This window comes from Erinaceus europaeus, chromosome 8 (genome assembly GCF_950295315.1).
Source record: "Erinaceus europaeus chromosome 8, mEriEur2.1, whole genome shotgun sequence".
Lineage (NCBI taxonomy): Eukaryota > Metazoa > Chordata > Mammalia > Eulipotyphla > Erinaceidae > Erinaceus > Erinaceus europaeus.
This window is the reverse complement of record NC_080169.1, coordinates 102643908-102651738: the sequence shown is the minus strand read 5'-3', so window position 1 is coordinate 102651738 and position 7831 is coordinate 102643908.

Sequence of the window (7831 nt, the reverse complement as noted above, 5' to 3'; positions counted from 1 at the left end):
GCAGAACACAACTATGGTTTATCTATCTATCTCTGTCTCTGTATCTCTCTCATTAAAAAAGTAAAATAAATAAAATATTGATAGTAATTTTAAAATATCTATACCTGACATTATTTGATATATCTGAATCCTCAATGACTATATATATATATATATATATATTTATTTATTTATTTATTTATTTATTTATTCACACGCACACACACACAAACACATACATGTTTCCTTACTGTCAATTTGTTTAGGGACAGGAAGTACCTGGAGGAGACACAAACACTACTGTACCACACCAGAACGCATATTCCCAGGCACACCTATGTGCCTGGGGGAAGGAAACTAGTACCCAGGAAATGTGAGTGGTGACAGCACAACTTGGAGTAGATACAGGCTTTAGCCTCGGAAATCTCTCTTCTTCGACTCCTCTCTGTCCACGAACCACACACGTTTGCACTCACTGGTGATTTGGTGGGTGGCTTCCCAAAGTAGTCCTAGTCTTATTTTGTTGCTGTCTCGGGTGGATATCAAAAGGCCATATAGTTTGAAATTTCTCTTGTCTGGGGTCTGAGGTGTGTGATGAACTATGTGATAAGGTGTGTTCTTCTGTGATCAGAAGGTGACTTTGAATGAGTGAATCTGCGGCCATGTGGCCTGCAGTTAATGGAGGGAAGTACTGGGGTTTCTGTGGGCCTGAGAGTCAAGAAGGAAAGAACCAAGTCTGAGTTTCCCCCCTTATGCTCACTTTGGTTGAGAGAGACTTACCAAGAGGTTATCTTCTCAGACCTCCATCCAAAGATGGGGGTGGTTCTCCCTAAGCTCTATCAGGCTTACACATGTTCCCAACACCCTGGCATTCTTCTTCTGTATTTAGACGCTGATCCTGATGTTCTCTAGGCTCCTGGCATGGATCTGAGGCTGTTATCTAGGCTGATATGGTCTATCTTTCTTCAACTGGAGCTCTGACACTTACCCATTTCTGCTGGTTCATCTCTCTTCCCTATTTGACTTCAGCTGCACCTGCTCTTCATTCTTCTTTTTCTCTTCTTAGATGTGCACTCCTGGTTCTTCTTCCATAGATTCTCTTAATCCTGGAATCCTCAGTGAGTACTCAGAGACAAACTAGAATTTGACAATTGCTGTGTTATAAAATTATGAATAAGGCTCTTGCCAGGCTGAGAGAATAGCAACAGTTCAGAGTCAGGCCAATGAAAGTTCCCAGATTTAAGACATTTACAAGTGCAAAACCTACAGTCAGTTTCTTGTCATTCTGAAAATTAAAAGATAAGGCATCTACTGCTTGCCAGTTGGATAAGAGGCCCTTGAATCGGGCAGATATCTGCTCCTGATGTCAGGGTGGCTAGCAATACATTTCTTCCCATTTTCCCCACAAAACCCAATTTCAGTTGTAGATATATAACCAATGTGAAAGAAGTGACGAAATTGCTAGTTCCCTTCCGTGGGTCTGACATGAAATTCACTTGAAAGAATTACAAGAGAACGCATGTGATGGGTATGTGATTTCTAAATCTTCCTTTATTAGCTTCTGAGGTAGGATTCGTACAGAAGTGAAATCAGAAAGAAGATAAAGCAGTCCAGGCAATGGCACACAGGGTTAAGAAGTACAAGGATCCTGGTTTGAGCCCCCAACTTCACAAGCAGTGAAGCAGATCTGCAGGTCTCTCTCTGTCTCCCCCTTCCCCTCTCAATTTCTCTCTGTCCTATCAAAAATTAAAAAATGGTCACAGGAGCAATGGATTTGTAGTGCAGGCATGGAGCCCCAGTGATAACACTGGAGGTAAAACTCGAGGGCCCTGGAAAGCATCCAAAAAAGGCCTTTCATATCCAGGCAGAGGTCCCCTTCTCATATATGTCACACCTGGGTCAGCTTCCCATTGGCCCACTGAAACCACCAAGTGTGGTTACCTTATTGAAACTCCTCCCACTACATGCAGTGCAAACTACCTTTCTTGTGTTCCTGCCATGTGCCCGTGCAATGTCCTTGTACCCCAATTCCACGTGTGCAAACATAGTGAAAGCAAAGTGTCTGCCTCCATGATCCTACTGTACCCCTGTGCAGTCCCTCAACTGAGGCACTCCTCCCTAGAGAGAAAGCAGTCAGCTCTCTCTAAGAGGAGAGAAACATGCCTCACTCAGTCTCAGCTTTGGTGTAGATGGCTCCTTTTTTTTTTCTTTTTCTTTTTTTTTTTTTTAACTGTCAGTCCTTCTCTTTTCTTGGTGACTATTTCTTAAATTGTTTATTCCAAGAAACTTTCTATAACCTTTGCTGCATGCTACCTTATTCTCTCCCAGATCCCCTGTGCATCACTAGCCAAAAGACAGCACAAATATTTCTTCAACAATGGCCATTGCTGGGTAGAAAGTGCTTAAGGGAATACTGAAGATCAAAGCCCTGCTTTCTCTCCCTGTAAGGAACAACAGTGGCTGAGACCATTACTCTGGAAGGCAATGTAGCAGCACCCAAAAAAAGACAACAAAGTGCATTTTCCATCACCCAGAAGACCCATGTGTATCATTCTGGATAGACTTGGACAGTTAAAGTGCAGCTCAAAACAGCACACAAACACCAGTGGCTTAAGACAAAAAAGATGTATTTCCACCCCATGTTACTTCCCTCTCACAGCTTAGCGGGGGTATCTGTTGCAATCTGTCCTCTCTCAGGAAGACAGGTTGTTTGTGCCTCTTATCCAGGACATCAACTGTCACCAGAAGGAAAGCTCACAGGATCTAGGAGGCTTCAAATGCTCATATTCACAAGCCAAATCGAGTCATACAAAGCTTCTCCCTGCAAGAAGATGTGGACTGGTGCTGTGGTGAGGAGCCCTTCTCCTGAAATCTGTGGAACTGCCTTGGAGGAGATTATGAGCTGAGTTTGTTCCCCATGTGTTTAAAGATTCATCACACATAATCCCAGCAAAGTTGAGGAGAAAGCCAGATTTTCAGGAATTTTAAACTTTATTCAGGAAAACCAAGAACATCTACAAGTGGAATGCACTTGTGCCATGAGAGAGGGAGAAAGAAACAGAAAGAGAGAGAGATAAAGAGAGACACACAGAGAGAGCCCTTACATGTTGGCAGGCTCACCTGGGCAGAGCGAGCCAAGCCACACCCACAGGTTTAGGTTATAAACATCCAAGCCCCACCTTCATCTCCTTGCTGAGCTACACCCACACCTGTTACCACTTCCAATACCTGTGCAACAATTTTCTTCCCCCAGGCACAGGTGTATCTGGGGAACATGTATTCTGTCACGGTGCAGCAGTGCCTGTGTTTCCCTGGGTACTTCCTGTCATTTCTGACCTCAACAGAACCTTCTATCCCCAGAAAAGAGATATAAACGTTCACCAATCCCAAGGTCAGATCCAATAAAGTCAGTGTCTCAAATGCAGCCTGTCCAACACAGGCAACCTGTGTCTTCCTTTCTAGCAAAGTCTCACACTTCTACACAAAGGTGAAAGACCCCAAGCCATAGCTAATGGGTATCCTGACCAGTATGCTTTTCTAATAGGAGTATAGGAATTGGGAAAATAGAGGCGGGCATGCAGCTCTTGTCTTGCTAACCCTGGTCTTGTGGATTTCCTGGTCTTTTAGCAAAGCCTATCTCTAGAAGCCCAGGAGCTGGGTCAATGGCTAGAGCATTGGACTTACAAGCATGAGATTCTTTTTGAACTGGGAGAATTGTCCATATTACCCAGAGCTCTCTCACATCAGCCAAGACTATAAATCTTTCATGAATCTTGAATCCCTAACTCACTTACAGTCTCATGCTAGATGAAAGATAATCTGTAACTAGTTTACCTGTGAAAATCCTCCAATATGGTTTTACCCATGCTTCAACTGAAACTTCCACATTCCCCTGCTACAAAAAAAAAAAAAAATTATATAGGAATAACAATAACAAAAGCAAACTTTTATGCCTGAGGTACAGAGGTCCCAGATTCAATCTCTGGTACCACTATAAGCCAGAGCTCAGCAGTTCTCAGGGGGAGGGGGGAATACACATTCAAATCTTTGAACAAAGCAAATAACTCTCCAGGAAGTGGGCCTCATCCAATTCTTTGAAGGCCTCAATAGAAAAAGGACTGGCCTCCTTCAAAGAAGAGGGAATTCTGCATGCAAGTTGCCCTTGAACTTGAGCTCAAAATCCGCTATTCTATATTCTGCTGGCCCACCCTGAAGACTTTAAACTTTGCAAGTGCCTGAGCTATTGCATAAATAAATACCTTAGAAGGGACCCTGCAGTGACACACTTGGTTGAACTCACACTTTACCATGAGCAAGGGTCTGAGTTCAAGTTCCTGCTCCCTACCTGCAGGAGGGCAGCTATGTGTGTGTGTGGGGGGGTGTTGGGGGGCAGGGGAGCTTCACTAATGGATGGTGAAGTAGAACTGCAGACGTCTCTCTGTTTCTTTCACTCTCTACCTTCCCCTTCCCTCTCAATTTCTCTGTCCTACCATATAAAAGGAAAAAGGAGAATAGCCACTGGAAATGGTGGAATCCTCATGCAAGCAGCAAGTTCCAGCAATAACCCTACTAGCAGTTGAAAAAAAAACTGGAAAAATAAAAATACCCTAGAGCAAACACAATACAGTTTGTCGCTCTAAAGAATCCAAATGTAGTGACGGGAGTTGGCACAGTGGATAGATTAGATTCTCAAGCATGAGGTCCTGAGTTCAATAGCACATGTACCAGAGTGATGTCTGGCTCTTTCTTTCTCCTCCTATCTTTCTATAAAATAAAATAAAGTAAAATCCAAATGTATAGGGGCCAGGCACTGACCCACTGTGCATACAGTATGAAGTGAAAGGACCCATGCGAAGAACCTGGTTTGAGACCCCAGCTCCCCACCTGAAGGGGGGTTGCTTCACAAACAGTGAAGCAAGTCAAAAGGTGTCTGTCTTTCCCTATCCCCCTCTCTATCTTCCTTTCCCATCTCAACTTCTCTCTGTCCTATCCAAAAAAAAAAAAAAAAAAATTGAAAAAAGTGGCCACAGGAGGAGTGGATTCGTAATACAGGCACCAAGCCCTAGCAATAACTCTGGAGGCAAAATTAATTAATTAATTAATTAACTTAATTAATTAAATTGGAACAGGTGGCGGCACATCTGGTTGAGTGCACAAGTTACAATTAGCAAGGACCTGGATTCAAGGCCCTGATCCCCACCTGCTGGGGAAAGCTTTGTGAGTGGTAAAGCAGGACTGCAGGTATCTCTCTTTTTCTCTCCCTCTCTATCACCCCCTACCCTCTCAATTCCTGACTGTCTTTGCCCAATAAATAAAAATTAAAATTAAAAATAAAAATAAATAAATTAAATCCAAATATGGGGGTAGACAGCATAATGGTTATGCAAAGAAATGGTCATGCTTGAGGCTTCAAAGTCCTAAATTCAATCCCTAACACCACCATAAACCAGAGTTGATCAGTGCTCTGGTAAAATAAGATCAGTGCTCTGGTAAAATAAATAAATAAATATAGAGAATGTCATTCTGGGAGGCAGGGATACAGAGCAGCAGCAGCTGTGTTTCTCTCTCCCAGGTCAACTGGGAATTCCAAAGGAGACCACCTGGGACCACCACAAGGCAACTAGAAGGACTTCAGAGACCCAGCAAACTACCAGTGAGTGCAAACACGTGTGACTCGTGGACAGGGAGGAGCCTAAAGAGAAACAGAGCTGCTGGTAACAGCCCGGCAGTTTACCAGTTGAGGGACCACTTCCAGTCTGCTTTACCAACAAAAAGACGGCTAAAGGGAGGAGAGGACTCCCCTAAGACTCACCAAATGTAACTGTGAGTCTCCATTGCTACTGCACTCAGGCTGGAGCAGGAGGAGGGAGGCCCTGTGCTAACATCAGGGAACAGAGAGAACTGAGCAGGAAACTCAGGAGAAGAGCTACACCTCGGTGGCCTAGCAGTAATTAATTGCCTCAGAACCTACAGACTATAAACGGGACTTGTTTAGAAACTCACAGGGCCAAGCAGGGCTCCCCTACTTAGCAAAGAAGCTGAACTGAGCCTGGAGCTTTGGATCCTTACGGTGTGAGAGTCTCTTTGCATAACCACTGTATTATCTCTCCCCCACCCTGCCTTATCTCTTGGTCAGGAGTGAGGGATTAAGCTAAAAAGCCTACTTAGAGTTTAAATGCCCTGAGGCTCCCATAGCCTACAGGGAAGAAAAAGAACAACAGAGGCTTTTATTTTATTTATTTATTTATTTATTTATTTATCTAAAAAAAGGAGACATTAACAAAACCATAGGATAGGAGGGGTACAACTCCACACAATTCCCACCACCAGATCTCTATATCCCATCCCCTCCCCTGATAGCTTTCCATTCTTTTTTTTTTCTTTTTTTAAAATATTTATTTTCCCTTTTGTTGCCCTTGTTGTTTTATTGTTGTAACCATTATTATTATTGATGTTGTCATTGTTGTTGGATAGGACAGAGAGAAATGGAGAGAGGAGGGGAAGACAGAGGGGGGAGAGAAAGACAGACACCTGTAGTCCTACTTCACCGCCTGTGAAGTGACTCCCCTGCAGGTGTGGAGCTGGGGGCTTGAACTGGGATCCTTACACCGATCCTTGTGCTTTGCGCCATGTGCACTTAACAGCTTTCCCATTCTTTATCCCTCTGGGAGTATGGACCCAAGGTCATTGTGGGTTGCAGAAGGTTGAAGGTCTGGCTTCTGTAATTGCTTCCCTGCTGAACATGGGCATTGACTGGTTGCTCCATACTCCCAGTCTGCAAAAGCTTTTAACAGCCTCTGTGCTCCAACTCTGGGATTGAAATAACATTGAAACAACTGTCAAAGAATCAACTATCATCAAGCAAGCCCTGAAAGAAGTTCTGAAAGTTCTGCTATAAAGAGTCAGACCACCATAAATATGACATCTATCAGAATACTCTAAAAATCTACAAGAATGGCATTAAAATATTTTCAATCTTTGATATCAATAAATGTCAATGGCCTGAATTCACCATTAAAAGGCAAAGAGTAGGTAAATGGATCATAAAACAAAACCCAAAAATATTCTGTCTACAGGAAACCCACCTAACTCAAGAAGACAAACACAGACTCAAAATGGAAGGACATAAAATTATCATACAAGCCAATGGCACACTAAAAAGGGCAGGAACAGCTATTCTAATATCTCACACAATAGACTTTAAAATAAATGAAATTTAAAAAGATAAGGATGGACACTACTAAATGCTCAGAGGATCAGTCATCCAAATGAGGGAGCTAAATGAGGAGATAGATAAACTAGAACTATTGGACATTTTCAGAATTTTTAGGAAATAAGAAAAAAGGAGTCAGGCGGTAGCGCAATGAGTTAAGTGCACATGGCACAAAGCACAAGGACCCAGATGAGTATCGCAATTCAAGCCCCCAGTTCCCCACCTGCAAGGGAGTTACTTCACAAGCAGTGAAGCAGGTCTGCAGGTGTCTATTTTTCTCTCCCCCTCTCTGTCTTCCCCTCCTCTCTCCATTTTTCTCTATCCTATCCAACAATGACAACATCAATAACAACAATGATGACTACAATAACAATAAAAAATGGGCAACAAAAGGAAAAAATAAATATTTTTAAAAAGGAAACAAGAAAAAGCACAAATAAACAACTTGATTGCACACCTTAAAGACCTAAAAGAAGAACAAAGGAACCCTAAAGCAATCAGAAGGACAGAAATCACTAAAGTTAGGGCAGAAATCAATAACATTGAAAATAAGAAAACCATACAAAAGAACAACAAAAGTTAATGTTGGTTCTTCGAAAGAGTGAGCAAAATCGACAATACTTTAGCCAGACTCACAAA